The sequence below is a fragment of the Oryzias latipes genome, chromosome 3 (assembly GCF_053564925.1).
Source record: "Oryzias latipes strain Hd-rR chromosome 3, Olatipes_Hd-rR_3.1".
Classification (NCBI taxonomy): Eukaryota; Metazoa; Chordata; class Actinopteri; order Beloniformes; family Adrianichthyidae; genus Oryzias; species Oryzias latipes.
In genome coordinates, this window is record NC_136239.1 from 26,636,869 (window position 1) to 26,653,321 (window position 16,453).

At 35.8% G+C, this 16,453-nt stretch overlaps 1 long non-coding RNA gene across 1 annotated transcript; it reads right to left on the reverse strand.

Annotated features, from left to right (window-relative positions):
• Positions 1-14,993: 14,993 nt before the first annotated feature.
• LOC144991203 (uncharacterized) lies at positions 14,994-16,453 on the reverse strand. The gene is made up of 3 exons (XR_013655163.1): positions 16,002-16,453; positions 15,468-15,582; positions 14,994-15,387 (listed from the first exon to the last, which is right to left on the reverse strand). It is a non-coding gene; the product is annotated as an uncharacterized LOC144991203 (long non-coding RNA).

Genomic DNA, 16,453 nt, shown 5'->3' on the forward strand with positions numbered 1-16,453 from the left:
TAGTATTAATAGACACATCGGCACTATTTTCTGTCATAGCAGACAGCCAACCCGACTGTGAATTATACCAGATGGTCATTTGTGGCTGTTGAATATGATGTCAATATATTACTAAAAATGTGTTTAGGAACAACCACTGCTGTCATAACGTTTTATGGAGCATGAACAAAGAAAAAAAAATGTGTTCTGTTATTTTGGGGGGGTTCTAATCTTAGCCCATATAGTGGGTGACCAAATATTTAAGTAAAGAGTAATTGAATGATGTGAATTCAATGATAAAGATGCAACAGCTTTGTGAATGGTAAAAGACTTAGAGCTTCAGAGTAAATAATTGAATATGAACTGTTCTATAAAATAAGAAAAATTTGGATCAATTTGTGCACCCAGAAGTATTATGTTGAGTTTTATTATGAAGGAAAAATCAAAGCACAAAGGAAAAGCAGTTTCACTTAAATAACAAAATTTAGAATAATAATAAAAAGAAGATCAAGACAAAGGAATTAGACATTCACAAATCACAGATGTATTATGTGAGTGGTTCTGGTACCTGAGCTTCAACAGCATAAGAGCATCAAGAACTGTGGGCTCACAAACCTGATAGTCCAGCTGCACGGTCAGTCAATGATAATTCCTTCAGAGGCTCATTGATGCAGCCCAGAGGGTCAGGAGCTGCTGTCTCCTCACACCAGAACACCTCTTTCAGAAATGTAAAAAATGTATAGAACAAAAGGTTTCACTTACCTTTGGCATTCATGTTTTGAACTGTTAGATTCATCAACATTTCATTAAAAATGAGGATAGATTCAGAACCAGCTTTTATAAAACTATGTCTCAGTTTTAACATAGAATAAGCTATTAGTCCTATCTGGCTCCAATATATTTTGCTTTTCCTTTATGGTCATTTACATTGACTAGATGCTAAATTTCATCTTCCAGTATTGTCTCAGGCATGCTATTGGATAAAGAAAATAAGAACGGGTAACATCTTCATAGTGTTGTAAAACCTGGGTGTTGGTGTGTAATTTCATTGTGCCAGTATTGGATGATGGATTCCTAGTGTTACTCAGATCTTCACTAATCTCAGTGGCCGCTGAGATTTTTTATGTCTTATTATTAATAGACAGCCAGCTGTCACCAACCCGCGCGCGGCTAGTCTGCAGCTCACCGCTCCGCCAAGAGGATGGGTTATACTGCGGAGAACAATTTCCCCATTGTGGGATGAATAAAACTAAATAAAAAATAAAGAAAAAAATAATACAGCAGTTGCAAAGAAATTAAGTAGTTTATTAACCACGATTTTTAAGTAACAGTAATGAGCACCCAGACACACAGAGACAGACTGACAAGTAACCCTAAAACAAAACCTACATTTTCAGGTAACACATTGGGTTGGTTTGTCATGGAGGCCACTTTCCCATGTTTTTATTCAAAGTGAAAACTAAGGAATAAATTAGCTGCCCATGAAACATTTAAACAAACTGCGTTCAAGAACTGCACACAGTTTGATTTAAACAAAAAATATTTTTTATTGCATCAAAATACCAAGTTCAACCAAATTAAAAAAAAAAAAAAATGGGAGTGTATTTTACCAATTCTCCAAATTCTACTCTGGACCCAGTTTTATTGGACACTGAAATAACGTTGTGTTTGAAATAAGGCATGTTTCACAGTCTCTTTTTCTCTGATCCCAAATCAAATACCGTAATACCGTCTGTGTGATTGCAGAGCAACTGGCAGTATGGCTGCTTACATTCTGCTCATCATCCATGATCATTGTATTTTATTTTTATTAAAAAAAAGGTGTTTTTATTGTAAATTTAATTTAAATTATTCTAATCCTAATGTGAAAAACGTAAGAATTGTTGTTGTTTTTTTGCATTGAATTGTGAGTCCTTTAAACCCTCTGCAACCTCATTCTAAATCTAAAGACAGTGCAGGTTCTTATCAAACAGTCTGGTTAATTGTCTCCAATTTGCTCCATAAGAAATGCACTTAATGCTCAGATTATATTGCACAGGCCTGTGAAGGAGCTTGCTATGGTGTTGATTTAATTTCCTGAGCAGGATAAAGACAGTATGTCGGCTGGATGATTGGCAGACTGCAAGGTGCTCTGGGAGTGGAAGGTGTTGCTAAGCTAAATTGTGTGCTCCCTCAGGAGAAAACCTCGCAGAGACGGGTTAACACCTGCTAAACCTGCTACAGGCTTCTGGGAGGGCACTTCTAAAGTTACCTTCTAGTTAGGAGAGGGAATGATAAATTAAAGAACACACATGAGTGGGCCAGCTGAAATATCTGCCAGGAAAAGTAAAAATAAGTTTGCACAAGTTAAAATCAAGAGTTCTTCAGGCTTGATCCTCCCCATTAAATTTAGCTGTGATTAGCAATGAGCTATTTGTATTTGTTAATTTTACATTTTTGGAAAAGCATACTGTCTCACCATTATGTATTTATTAACTAGTAATGTTATGCAAACTCATATAAGCAGCTTTTATTACTTAGCCTATACTTTTTGTCAATAAATGAAGAATTTTGTGATGTAAACACAGAAAGTGTTACATTTAGTCCTCCCTTTACAGGTAAAGGCAAACCAGTAAGAAAATAAACATGCAAATTGTCAACCTAGGACTGTGTGTATCAACCAGGGGTGTCAAACTCATCTTCACCGAGGGCCACATCAGCGTGGTTGTCTTCAAAGGCCCAGAAATAACATATATGTGTAACTAAATGTAATGAAAGATAAACATAACTACTCCTTAATATAAAATTACTCATTTATCTATTTAATATAACTTTTTAAAGTGACAATTACAGTTGCACAGAAAACATATGTTTGCCTGTTACTCTGGCATGAATCCTTTTAAATTTATTCTGTCAGGTTAGGTTATATGGACAGTGTTTAAGTCCTAATGTATAGTTGCCCAATTTGATATTTCAAGTCAAATTCCCCCTAGATAATAATAAATACACAGTAATTTTTTATTTTATTTTAAGAAATTAAAAACTTTTATGCTCTCGTAGGCCACATTAAATGACATAGCGGGTCACATTTGGCCCACAGGCCTTGAATTGGACACATGTGATATAAACAATCGTAACAATTGTGATGTATAAAAGATCAACATTTATGAAAATATGAGCAATTTCTTCTACTCTTACAGTGATGTATGTATAATAGGCGACTACATTTTAGCTGTGAACTATGTTATCTACATCATTTACACCACAACAAATTTGGCATTTTAAAAAAATATCTAAACTAAAAAGAATTTAAAAAAAAGAAACAAAATAAAGAGAAGATGTCAGTAATCTAAATAAATGAGCGTGTTGAGGGAAAAAGATTGCTGGAAGAAACATGAAATGCTCATACATAGACCGTTTAGGTAAAACACAAACACCAGTTGTGCTTTGTATCATCAAGAAAAATGCAGATCTTCAGCACATGGTGTAAATATGATGAGATGTGGGGTGGAACAGCTGGTGCAACAGTTTAAAGGCACACTCTCATTTGAGGGTCTGCTAGTCCGTGAACAGATCCTTCTGTAACATCTGACACACTGCTGAATCAGAAAGACCCCATGATGGAGAAGTTTTTGAGGATCCTTTGTTTTTCTCTTGAATCTCATGTCGAAGACACTCTGAGGAGAGATGAGGGGGCAGACAGTAGCGTACTCCACAATCGCCACCACCTGCTGAACAGATTCGCAGTCTGTGGCAAAGCATCTGATGCACAAGGATTTGATGGAGCTACAGAGGTCTCTCATTGATGTCCTTGCTAAACATGCAGAAACCAAAACCTTGTCTTTAGAGAGACTTTTGATCTAGGTATGCAGTATGCAAAACGCAAGGATAATAATTAAACTGATTTTGCACACACACTCACATGGTATGGCGACATTTCAACACTCCTGAGAACCACCTGCTCCCAAATTCACATTCACTCGTTGATAAGGGAATAATTACCGGTACTTCCAATAACTTAGTTAATTTGCATATTTTTATTACTGTCAAAAATCCAGCAGCCAGTTGCATCTATGAATTACTATTACATAAAATAGGTTTCAGTGATTAAATCCACTTTCTTGGAGAAGATGGAGGGTCACCTAAATGACCATTGGTTAGGTGACCCTCAGCCACAATAACTGCCCTTTTGATGCATGATGTTCAGTCCTCGCCGTATACATTAACCCTTGTGCTATCCTAGGCACTTTAACATTGGGAGTAGGGTCATCTAGACCCACTAGACAGTGCGTTAAACCTTTTTTCTTCAATGATTTGTGATCTTCACTGCTGTTCATGGATTACAGGAAATCTTTCCATCTTTATCCACCTTTGTCATGGTAGGGAGAGCACATCAATGTAAGGGTGGGGTCATCTAAGATAGCACAAGGGTTAGAGAAGAGAGTAACATTGCTTGGATCACCAATCTATCATAAACAAATAATTCATGAATGCAATGTGCATCTTCCTGAAACAAGCACTCAATGAAATGATTTAAAAAAGACAGACAGACAGACACACAGACACACACAACCCAAGAGCAGTGAAACACAATTTTTGTATTTGGAGACAAAAATTGTCTCTGTAACTTTTACATGACATGATTTTTTTTTCCATGTTACTTCCCTCTTTTATTATTCAAAGTCTCTGGGGAATATGGCAGCTCTGCTAATCACAACAACTAATTTGAATTACAATAACACTCTCTACTGTGTAGTCTTTGCTTGACTCCCAGATGTATGATTACCAGATTATAGTGTTATTAGAAGGAGAAACAGCCCTCATAAACGCAAGGACACAATGTGGGCTTGATATTTTGGAGTTGCATTAATAAGGAATCCATACAAAATCAACTGTTATTTTTACTAGTTCTGTTTAACAAAAAATAATTAAAAAAAAATCTTACTATATTTAGATAAAAAATAAAGGGATGAAAAACAATCTTTGAGAAAAAGACTTGTCTAAAACAAAAGCAAATTTTAAACTCCAAATCTTGCAACCCTTGTGCTATCCTAGGCACTTTAACATTGAGAGTTGGGTCATCTAGACCCACTAGACAGTGCGCTGAACCTTTTTTCTTCAATGATTTGTGATCTTCACTGGTGTCCATGGATTACATGAAATCTTTTCACCTTTATCCACCTTTGTCATGGTAGGGAGAACACATCAATATAAGGGTGGGGTCATCTAAGATAGCACAAGGGTTAAAATCAGGTGGACATGGTGTATCCAGGAGGAGGACAGTTGTATTCTGTCATCACTGAGAGTGAAAGCATAGTTGTGAAACATTTAAAAGCAAAGTTGATAATGTGATTGGATGTTGACGCTCCCCATGGATCTATGCTTGAGATTTTTTTTTTTTTTTCCTGAAGGCAGTGTGAACAATGGATTCTTTCTGTCAGTGTGACACACTTGCATGCATGCATCAATGCATCTTGGCAAGAAAGCTCTGTAAGAAGACTCCAGGGATCCTGGCAGAACTAATGTACACAGTGTTGTAAACGGGTGTTTGGAAGCCTTCATGTGTTTGTATTAATGTGACCACTAAAATACGATCTGCAGTGCATGCTTGAAACATAGGATACTGAACATGTGGTATATGAGTACTTAGGGACACAAGATGTTGTTCCAGCATTACTGAATCAGTAATAATTTATTAAAAAGGAAAAATGTGTCTGTGGGATTTATGCCTGCTGGACAAACACAGAACACACTTTCCTGTCATGAAGAGGTTTGCACAACGAAGACTTGATTTCTATCATATACATAACTAGAATATGCTCTTTTCCAACTTGTTAAACATTTTAGACTGAAATTTGCTAAGCAAATGTCTTTTTAGAGCACTCATCCAACAATATGGGCATTTTTGATGAGCAGAATGCTGCTTTGATGATGAATTCTTCCATGGTTATTATGCAACTTGGAGAGGAATTTTCCTTTCAAGCTTCATGTACTTATCCTGTGCCTCAATGAATTCCATTGACCCTTTTAACTCCCTTTTTGGGTAACGGATCTAATGAGTCTACACCAAATGAAGGTATACGGAAAACCAAGCAGCCAACTAAGCTGAGCTGCTGCTCCAAATCACCAGCAGCCAATATCAGAGCCAACGATCATGCCCTTCCCACCATCACTATCAACTCCCCACACAGGACCTGTTGCCATAGAAACAGTGCAGGGAGTACCTCCATAGCTCTTATATCTCTGGTTATGGCTGTCCATTTCCATTCTTAGGTGGTGGAATTGATTGCTGCTCTGCTCTCCAAGTGTTGAATCAGGGTGGCACTGGTGCAGAACTGAGATGACCTGAACTCAGGCTGAGTATCTAAGAGGTGATGAAGCCTCAGACTCATTCCAAATGGAAATGTATTCTGTTGGTCTCTGAGGTATACAACTAATTTGTTTTCTTCTTGGGTTTTTGGCAAAATACATTCATTCACCTTTATTTACTTCCCAGGATTATTATTACACATTTTACCAAAAGTGGCAGAATCCTTGAGGGGCTGTGCTTGAAGAGTCATGCTGAAATGCTTCACTGACATCTTTCGTTGACATTTCCTTCTTTTTTTTTCTATACTGAATGGTGGAAGGACTTTTGATTTCAATGACTGCTTTTTGGCTTCACCCCCCACTGTTAAACTTGAAATTGCGAAGCAACACTGACATAATTCTAATTAAGAAATTATTCATTGGGTTATGTGTGTGAAATATTGTGTTACCAAGGGGGAAAACCCTGTAAGTCAGAGTGGATGCACCTGCAAAGATGAAGATGGCAGGGTCACTCGAGACAACGCAAAGAATACCTGCAACAGTTTACAAATTTGTACTTTTCTTTTGTAAAATGGGTCACCATCTCAGAACCCTCTTGGATGATTTAATATTTTACCTTTGATCATCTGAGACTCACATGAAAAATATCATGGTTTTGAAGAATACTGAGAGTTCACATGTACAGTTTACATATACAGTATAGTTTTGACCCACAAAGAATAAAATAAAAAAAGCATCTTTTTGTTGTAAACAAGACCAATCTGTTGTTTGAGTTGAGTTTATGCTTCCAGTGTGCTCACAGGATACTCTGTGTCTAAATAATTTATTTCACCAAGGAAGCTCAAACCTCGTGGATTTGACACCCAGGACTGCAGTTCTATTTGTTTTTTCTCATGTTTCATGTGTACCTTCGGTCCTCCGACATTATAAGGAAGTTTGTTTACAGCACTGAAGTTTAAAAGGAAGAATAAAGCCTATTGAAAAAATAGATCGACCTTGTTTACTTCTGTATTTTTTTTTTTGAGCAACATTGCATTTTCAACGTTCATCCATATTTATTTCTTCAAACCGCGTCATGCAGCAGAATTGGCACAACGATAAACAATCCCCGTTCTGCTGACAGTTGATGAATTGTTCCTTTTATTGAATGTGGGGGGTGGATGAATCGATGCGATTGTATCCCCATGTTGCTTGTTCTATATTCAATATTGTGTTCATCATCAAGGACTGTCATTAAAAAAAATAATGTAAGAGTAAACATAAAAAAATCAAAAGAGACCTAACTGTAAGGATTTGGTCCAAACTATTCTATTATTATAAAATCTTCAATTGTTTAGAAGTTGACTGATGAACAATAATTGTAATCCAGGTATAAAAAAGCAGAATTCTGCGATACTTTGAAATTGGTTCAGAACAGTCTGTCTGAAAAACCATTGTGATTCAGTTTTTAATCCTTCCTCATCCTTGAAAAAAGAAGGACTCAGAGAATCAACTTTGATGTCTCCTTCAGGGCTGAAGAGTCGTTGAGCAAGAAAATATTATCAGTAGGTTCAGATAATCGGAACAATAAAATACATATGATCCATTGTGTGCTCTGGTGCTGCCTTTTACTTTCCACAAACAGTTAATTTCTTCACATAACAGTGTTTGATTTGCAGGTATGGTACGGCAGTCCTAGTATTACCAGCACTTTAGGTGCTTTGCATAATAGCTGCAAAAAACAGTGTTACGGCTGTTAAAGTACCTCACTGAAAACTCAAAACTAACATCATTTGTTTTTTTTCTGTAATGCACTTCCTCCTGACTTTTAAAGTCAAACCCTCCCTCCATGTGTTTGCTGATTCAAATGAGTTTATTTGATGTTGCATGATCACAGCAAACCAATGTCCAGTTGTACATGAATGACGGGAGTGTGTGATGCTTTTTTCCATCTTGTCACATCAATAATGATGGGCTGCCATGTGCCAGAAGCAGTGCTTTTATCCATCCGTTTCAGCAAAGACCAAAGACTTAATACAAGCTTGTTGAAAGGCTTCAGATATTTAATCTCATCTGAAGTACTTTTACTGTCAGGGGAGAAATTATACTGAATGGCTGTGATGTGGGCCAAAAATATTGTAACAGAAGTACTGAAAAGTTCAGAAATTCCCCTTGTTCAGTTGTTTTAAACCATACTTTCTTAAGATGTAAAGCGTTTTTTTAAATTAGTATTTAATTTAAAGAAGTTAGGATAAAAAATGCTATACCAGAGAAATCAGTCCACAGATTTCAATCCTATTACATAGCAGACAGATTAAAATTTGACACAATTTCAAACAAAGGGGGCGATGCTAAAGTTTTACAGAAAGTAGATGGAACTCAAATATGAAAAAAAGTAGAAAACAAAGGCAAATAAAGCATTAAAATAATGTGAAAAATTAACTATCCCCTAATAAAAAACGTAAAAACGAATGCTTTTTAAACTTCGTAGCACCTCTAGTCCGTAAACATGTGTGCCTCTCAACAACAAAAAAAATCCTCAGAAGAACCTTCAGAGGTTTCAATATAAAATAGGAGGCTGGCAGAAACTTCAGGTTCAAATTTGTGGATGAGCAGCAGACTACAGTTTAGGCTACAATTTTAGCAATTCATAAATATGGGTAAATGGAAAAACAAAGTAAAAAAACAGACGTTTTTGTTTTTTTCCCTTTAACATTATACAGTATGTCTAAGACAGCAAATAGGTTGGCGAAGTCTACTATTTGCCTATTAGTGTGCTTATTCATATTCTGCCAAAACAATTAATGTGGAATGAAGATCCGATTTTTTTTCTCTTCTCTTTTAATAGAAAAAAAATAACAACAAACATTTAGTTTTTCCTTTTATTTTCTTTTGTTCTGGAAAAAAGGGAAACATTGGATTTCATGAACTAATTAACCTAAGAAATCAATAAGGTAGCCAGCCCCATAAAGGCTCCTTTTACAAATTTATAGAGCACTGCAACCATGCTCTCTGTCATCCTGTGACCTGCTTGCATTGGGAACAAGTGGACTCTGTAAAATGTCAGTAAGCATGAGGATGTAATTCCAGCACTGCATTTAATAAACAGTGTGTCAGAGTCAGTGCTCCGCTGTGCAAAGTTTGTGCCCATGTGGAGCTAATCTCTTGGCTCATTATTTGGTCCTAGTGTTGTGCATGTTTGATTTGAAAATGGAAATAGCTCTTCTGCTTATTGTCCAGCTTATTGTTTTCTTGTCATTATTGTCACTCTTTTGTAATGCAAGCAAAGCATAAAGAAACCCTTTGGCAATGATAACACCATGTTATTTCACTGTCATGTTATCTTCCTGTTGCTAGGGAAACTCATTTAACTGACAATCACAAACCAGCACTCTTAAATTGACTAGCATTCCACAGCCAGGCTGCAAAGACTCATCATGAAGTGTCACTAATGACACTTTGCATTCACAGCAAATTTAAGCATGGGGGCATAACATCACATATTAATCTATTTCAACTGACAGACAGATGATTTTAGACGAAATTGAGGATATATTTCACACAGTCATGAAAGAACAAATATAACTAAATAAAATTAGTTTCCTCAATATTTTTTTAAGAACACCCTCTTCCTCCCGATAACAAAAATGCTGTGCCATTTGTGGTGTGACTGTGTCTAAGTCAGTTAGGTTCAAAAAATGTTTTTTATGTTAGTTCAGTAGATTTCAGCATCCCATTTTTCTTTCACTGAAGGGTCAGTAGATCAGAGGTTGCCTGACTCCTTGTATGCCTTCGATCTGAAGAATAAAACACTCTAATTTTAGTTTTTTATGTATTTTATTTTGGCATGAAATAATACATTTACAGCGATATTCCTAGAAGTTCTTGATGTTTCCACATTTAAGTGTAATTTATTTTATGGAAGAGCAAAGAAATGCAAGGCAAGGCTCAAGGTTACTTAAACAGAGAGAAGGGTTTTCTGACTGTTCGTTTACCTTTGCAACAAACCTTTTAGATTTTAATTCACATCGCCGTCTCAGTTAAGCAACTAAAACTTTAGTCATGGTTAAGTAGGCCAATTCCTTCAGGACAGAAAATCCTAAACGCATATCATCAGCACTGTTTAATTGTTTTACTGCCGGAGGACCATCAGTCTAATGGATTTCATGGTCTTTTCACAGGTTTATTAGGTGACACAAAACATTACCCTCTATACCAAGTTAATGTGTTCAAAATGATAACATGTTTGAAAAATGCAGTTTTCAAACTCCAACCTTGATTGTAAAAACAAAAAGTATTTTGTCTCGTGCTGAATTTACTTTCATTCTGAATATCTAAACCCTAACTCGGAGACTTAACAGGTATGCCAGTGCTGCCTTTCTCACTTAAGACCAGTTGGGAAATCTCACTTCATGTTCTCTAGTCATCATGCCTCCTGTGTTTAATTCTACATTTGTTTTATCGTCGGCAATGACATTTAAAAAGAAGTTTGTGATTTAGATTAAATATTTTTTTTGGAAGATCTTTGTGTTTGGGTATTTAAACTTTTAGTTTGTTAAATTCTTTTTGGTTATTATTTTTATTACAACCAAAAAGCATTTCCCTGACATGGGCAACCAAAATTTGTGAGGGACTGCCCCTGTCCTAATTATCCTGTAACCAAGAATAATTGTGCCCAAATAATATTGTTTAGATAATCAACTTGTTTTTGTGTTAGTTTTTTTTATTATATTGTTGTTGTTTTGTTTTGTTTTTTTTGTTTTTTTTTTTTTGGGGGGGGGGGGGGGGGGGGGTTATGAACAGAAATTAAAACATACATATTAATTAAACTAGGTGAAATGGTAGAAAAACAGATAAAGGATCGTACTCGAGATAAAATATATGAGCAAGGTTAAAATCTTTTTCACATGCAGTCCAAGTAAGCTTCTGTCTGAAACTTTCTTATGAAATTGGAGTAAAAAGCTTAATTGATATAAATTCTGTTGTCAAGATTTGTGGAGCAAATTTAAGTTGTAACTTTTGTAAGTCGAAAGAAAGACTAACAACATGGTCTTACTGAGTTCATAAGAACAAACCTCTTTGTATGTAAATTTGAAATGATATGGGGTGAATAACTGGGTGAAGAGGAACTTTTTTTCTACTCAGTCTCAAACTGGGATCACTGTAGGTTATCTGACTCAAGTAAGGACTCAGACAATTTTGAAGAACCGAATAGACAACCCCTTACAATATTTTTAGCATTGAAAGCAAGCCGGGGTGTTGCCTTTACTTGACTTTGAATGAGTTGATGTAAACCATAGCTGAATGCACAGCAGGCCTGCAGTGTTGCACTGGATGATGAGCATGTGCTGAACTTAAGTTTCACTTTTTTTTGTCATCAATAAAGATGCCAGAGAGTCAGACTGAGGCCAAACCACATGGATCTGTGCATTAAGTAGAGCATAAAGTCATTATAGCTTCATATTCCATTGGGGGGCTTTCTGTGTATCTAGAATTGTTGTTGGCTTTTTTTTTTACATTATGGATTATGGCAGAAATTATTACTGAAAAACCATGGAGTTGAAACTGCCCATGGTGAAACACTGCTGTGACACAGTCATGACAACAAACCCTAACTTACTAATTGTTCAATTTAGATGACTAAATCAACAGAAGTCTGATAAACCTACCAAATGCACATACCTTCCACAATTAGAGTCCATGTGTATTTTAAATGAAAAAGGCTAGAGTGAATTGAAGGACATTATTATTATTATTATTATTATTATTATTATTATTATTATTAGACTGAAAACATTCCTCTTTGGACAGGCTTATTGTCAGACTAGCTAGTATTCAGAGATTATTTAACTTAATGTTAGTTTGTTTAAATTAAACTTAATAATAACTATTTCTTTTAAAAGGCTGCTAGAAGTTGAAGCTGGGGTAACTATGGTGCACTGGGGTTCTGTCCTCTTTCCTTTTTTACTTCTACCCTTCCTCTCCTCTATTCTTGATCATAATTTATCATTTAGTTCTCCATGCCTCTGTTTGGTGCAGTGCGATTCATGTATTGTCCCTCTTTTCCTCTCCCCTCCTGGGGAGTGGGAGTGCTTCCAGACTCCAGTTGGCTCATCCGTGCTCCAGTTCCTGACCGTTTACCTCGCCTTTGCTCCTGCTCCTACACCTGGCTGTGGATCCTGCCTCTGGCTCATCTCTGGCTCGTCTCTGCTCTGTACCTGACCGAGTACCTCGTCTCTGCTCCTGCTCCTACACCTGGCTGTGGTTCCTGTCTCCGGCTCGACTCGCGCCTTTGACTGTCCCCACAACCACGGCTGGATGAAGCTCGTCTGCTGGACTTTTATATATGTAGTTGTAGATTTAGATAAGTTAATTCTTCTCTAAGATTTCTGGTAAATCGCCTGTCCGTCCTGGGGGAGGATCCCTCCTTCATGTGGGCACCCCTGAGGTTTCTTCGTTTTTTCCGGAATCCGTTTTTTTTTGGGAGTTTTTCCTTACCGCGAAGGGGGGTCTAAGGGCAGGGATGCCAGTATAGCTTAGTCAGTTTGTTAGTTCATTTTAGTATTTTTCTATTGAACTCTTTGTATTCGTGATCCTTTTGATTTCATGTTTTACTTCGAAGCCCATCGAGACGACTGTTGTCGTGATTTTGGGCTATACAAATAAAATTGAATTGAATTGAAAAAAAATTGAATTATTATTATTATTATTAATAATAATAATAATAATAATAACAATAATAATAATAATAATAATAATAATAATAATAATAATAATAATAATAATAATAATAAAAGCTAAGCATCACATGTACAGTGGATTTTTTTTCATTTACTCCTAGTTAGTCTTGTGTTTGGTCATCTTTGTGTTACGGTGGCCCTGAAGTGCAAACCATTCAACAAATCACTCGATACAAAAACATTTTTAAGATCACAACAACAATTTAAAAAGCGTATTACATTTTAGAAAACAAAACAAAATTTCAGAAACCAAAACATAAAAAAGAAAAAAGAAAAAAAAGAAAAAAAGATTTCAGAAAACAAAATTAATTTCCAGAAAAAAAAGAAATATTACAAAATGAAAACATTTCAGAAAAAAAATTAATTTCCAAAAAACAAAATGAAATAAAAAAAATGAAAACATTTCAGAAAAACAAAATGAAATATTAAAAAATGAAAAACATTTCAGAAAAAAAATGAAATATTAAAAAATGAAAAACATTTCAGAACACAGAATGAATTTCCAGAAAACAAAACGAAATCTTCAAAAATGAAAAACATTTCCAAACCGGAAGAGGCAGGTACTATGGGACAACGCTGATTGGATGATGATTTTTGTCAATCATTTGAACTGAAAAGTATTTTAAATGAAGCGATGACGGATTTTATCGTCCAAACAACAATGTACCATGATAATTCCCGTATTTCCCATTTACATATTAAATCAAAAATGCAGCAAACAGATAATGAAGGTTTAAATTATTTTTTGAATATTTCGTCTGAAGCAGAACGGTCACCCGGAAGTAGTTTGTGTGTATGACGTCCGTTCTGCAGGTAAACAAAGAAAGGGACGATAAAACGTTAACATAAACTTTAATCTTTGAATATTTAGCGGATGTGATGACAGAATGCACGCAGAAATATCAACACCAACCAGGTTTACAAATGTTTCGAAATGTCGTGAGAGGATTCTGTCTAAAGCAGCAGCTGCGAAGAAACGGGTGTTAAAGACGGCGCACATCAGGAAATGCGTCCCGCCATCCACAGATAAGGTATGGAGGCACATTTGTTTGATCTAATAAATGTAGCGTTAAACGTGATTTCTAGGTGGGTGTTTACAGACAGATCCAAGATCCTTCAGTCATACGTTAATGACAGGTTACCTCATCAGCTGGAGAGGGGGGGTCACGTGGGCAGGATTCTCAGACAGGTGTACCAGCAGCATAAATCAGCAAAGCTGTCAGGTAAACTGCAGCAGTTTGTGTCTCAGAATAACATTTATGAATGCTTCTTATTCACACTATTAAGATCTGTGACTTTAGAGTGTGTCAGTGCACAGAAACATGACAGTAAATGACTGGATGTGCACATCATCAGACATGTACAGGTGTGTAACTAAAGGTGGTAAAGTCTGTAGTGTAAAATAAATCTTTAAAAAAACGTTTTAGTCTTTCAGGCAGAGGAGGAATACCAAATTGTTTTAGAATGTATTTTTTATAAGACTGAAATAATGTATTTTATTCTGAGTTTGGTGTTTTGACCCCTCCCTAATGAATTTCTGGTTTAACCCATTTTCTCCTCATTTTGATGAACTCAACTTTTTCCTGAATGAAAGATGAACGGTAGCCGATGTTTTTCTGTCAGGGATTTTTAATTTATTAATTTATTTCTGTCAGGGATTTCAATGGAGCTGGAGTCCAGTGCAGAGGAAGCTGCAAGCATGTACGAGCAGGAACTGGGGTCCCTTACCTGTGCATCTTCCTCTGGATGTGATGCTGAGCAGCAATGTGGACAAAACTTCCCTGACATGACTCTTTTTGATATAGTTGTTAAGCACAAACAGACTTTTCCCAGATGCATTTTTTCCTCTAATAAATGTGACTGACAGGTACGCTGAGTAAATGCTGAATGTAAACGGAACATTTGATTGACTGCGTGAAGAAGCCCTTAAAGGAAAATCCACAACCGTTTCTTTGTTTCTGTTACTGAATAACGTATTCATGTTAAGTTTTCAATAAATATACTGCATTCCTATGAAACAAATTTGTTTATTTTCATATCCATTATTACAATCCTCACGTCAGCATTCAGTTTTTTCATTGACAAAAAAACATTTATAAACAACAGCTTTGAAAATCAAACATCATCTTTGTTAATAAAGCTTTAAAACCTAAAATGGTAAACATGGAAAAACTCCTAAATGAAGCAAGTCTAATATGAACATTTTAAACTGGAGTTTTGCTTAAAGGAACATTAAGTTGTTTGGAGTTGTACAAGTGTTTGATGCGATTCCTCAGATGTGATTTCCAGATCATCAGCCCGACGCTAAAGCCAGGAATTGTGCTTCGTTTTTCACTCCCCACTGCATCATTTACAACAAATCAGGCTTATGCAGCAGGTTAAAGACTTTTTTTTAAAGGACCTGCAATTTAAAAAAATAATTAGATATTAAGGTTAAATAATATTTATTGATTACATTGCAAATAAATCATGGTGACTTGCCTGTACACTGCACAATGATATGAATGACTTTAGTCTTTTTGAATTCCCATGTAGAGCTGCCATCTGTTCTTCTGCAGCTCAAACCTTTCTGGAACTTCGCTTTGAGAAACTTCACCTGCAGAAATATCACATGTTCATTCAATTAAGTATTTTATAAACTTTTAAAATTTATTTTTAAGTGTCAGTATATGTATATGCATGGTTCAAAAATATACAATACACTTTAATATTATTTCCCATAAGAACTTGTTTACTGATTTCAGTCTTAAAGTCGATTTTTAGCAACACTGATGCCATATAATTACTGTAATTACTGTATAAATCACAGAACCAGGCTGGCTCGGAGCTTTTTCTGATGTCACCGAAAACGGGAACGGCTATCATGTGAAGACGGTTCGTCTCCATCGGGTTCTTTTTGCGCATGCGCAAGATAAAAAGAAATGATCTTTTCAAAGCAGCACTTTAACATCCTAAAATTAACATCCCTAGAGACATGTGACTGACAAAAGAAAATATCACAGAATTGATTCTTACCTAAAGATGATTGACAGCGTGAACCTCGCAGCCGTAGACATTACCGCACAGCTTTCATAGTAAAAGTGCTCACAAACTACTTCCGGGTGACCGTGTGTCAGGCGAAATGTTAAAAAAATAATTTTAAAGTTCATTAACAGTTTGCTGCATTTTTTATTTGATATATAAATGGGAAATACGTGGATTATTATAGTACATTGTTGTTTGGACGATAAAATCCGTCATCGCTTCATTTAAAATACTTTTCAGTTCAAATGATTGACAAAAATCATCATCCAATCAGCGTTGTCCCATAGTACCTGCCTCTTCCGGTTTGGAAATGTTTTTCATTTTTGAAGATTTCGTTTTGTTTTCTGGAAATTCATTCTGTGTTCTGAAATGTTTTTCATTTTTTAATATTTCATTTTTTTTCTGAAATGTTTTTCATTTTTAATATTTCATTTTTTTTTCTG